The sequence below is a fragment of the Marmota monax genome, unplaced genomic scaffold, assembly GCF_021218885.2.
Source record: "Marmota monax isolate L192 unplaced genomic scaffold, Marmota_monax_Labrador192_F-V1.1 WCK01_AAM20220418_F8-fsc00033, whole genome shotgun sequence".
Lineage (NCBI taxonomy): Eukaryota > Metazoa > Chordata > Mammalia > Rodentia > Sciuridae > Marmota > Marmota monax.
In genome coordinates this window covers 2,032,147-2,033,892 of record NW_026694282.1, presented here as the reverse complement: position 1 = coordinate 2,033,892, position 1,746 = coordinate 2,032,147, and positions in this window count along the sequence as shown.

The following is a 1,746-nucleotide window of genomic DNA, read 5'->3' as shown; positions in this document are numbered from 1 at the left end:
ACAAATATACGAAAAAATGCTCAACATCTTTAGTAATTTGAGAAATGCAAATCAAATTACTCTAAAATTTCATCTCACTCCAGTCAGAATGGCAGTTATCAAGAATATAAACAATAAGTGTTGGTGAAGAAGTGGGGGAAAAGGCACACTCAAACATTGCTGGTGAGACTGCAAATTGATGCAACCATTACGGAAAGTAGTATGGAGATTCCTTAGAAAACTTGGAATGAAACCACCATTTGACCCAGCTATCTCACTCCTCAGTCTATATCCAAAAGACTTAAAGTCAGCATACTATAGTAATGCAGCCACATCAATGTTCATAGCAGCTAAATTCACAATTGCTAAACTGTGGAAGCAACCTAGATGCCCTTCAATAGATAAATGGATAAAGAAACTGTGGTATATATGCACAATGAAATATTACTCAGCAATAGAAGGAAATAAAATTATGGCATTTGCAGGTACATGGATGGAAATTGGAGAATATCATGCTAAGCGAAGTAAGCCAATCCCAAAAAACCAAAGACTAAATGTTCTATCTGACAAGTGGAATCTGATCCATAATGGGGGGAGGGGGCAGGGGGCAAGAGAAAATTGAGGAACTTTGATTGGGCAAAGGGGAGACAGGATAAGAAGGGTGTATGGGGACAGGAAAAATGGTGGAATGAGATGACATCATTATCCTATGTAATGTATAACTGAACATATGGTGTGAGGATACATCCTGTACAACCAGAGAAATGAAAAGTTGTGCTACAATTGTGTACAATGAATCAAAATGCATTCTGCTGTCATATATACCTAAGTAGAATATAGAAATAAATAGTTTTTTTTAAAGAGATGAGTTAAGGGGCTGGGGATGTGGCTCAAGCGGTAGCGCGCTCGCCTGGCATGCATGCCGCCCGGGTTCGATCCTCAGCACCACATACAAACGAAGATGTTGTGTCCACCAAATACTAAAAAATAAATATTAAAATTCTCCCTCTCTCTCACTCTCTCTTTAAAAAAAAAAAAAAAAGAGAGAGAGAGATGAGTTAATTAGCCAGGCATGGTGGGGTATGCCTGAATGGGGGAGGGGGGCTGAGGAGGGAGGATCCTGAGTTCAAAGCCAGCCTCAGAAATTTTTTTTTTTTTTAAAGAGAGAGAGAATTTTAATATTTATTTTTTTTAGTTTTTCAGCGGACACAACATCTTTGTTTGTATGTGGTGCTGAGCATCGAACCCGGGCCACACACATGCCAGGCGAGCGCGCTACCGCTTGAGCCACATCCCCAGCCCCCAGCCTCAGAAATTTAGGGAGGCCCTAAGCAACCCAGTGAGACCCTGTCTCAAAATAAAATATAAAAAAGGGAGGGATTGTAGCTCAGTGGTTAAAGCCCCCTGAGTTAAATCCTTCGTACATAAACAAACAAACAAACAAACAAAAAAGTGAGTTAATTAACAAATATTGTGGTCACCCAACCAATTTAATGTTAAAAACAAATAAAATATGGATCATTAAACATAGCTTTAAATGATACTTGCTCCTTATTTTGGCTATAGATTAGCAAGTTGTGAACATATTTTATAATTAGTTCATGTATGTGTACAAAACTGTGCTATATTTATGCATATATATTATTCTCCTACCTTAAAGTGAATTAAGTCATATAATATATTTGATCAATGGAAAAAAATAGCAAGATAGTTCTTAGTTTTCTACTTTCTAATTTCCCTAGTGTCTGAAAAATCCAAAATCAATCA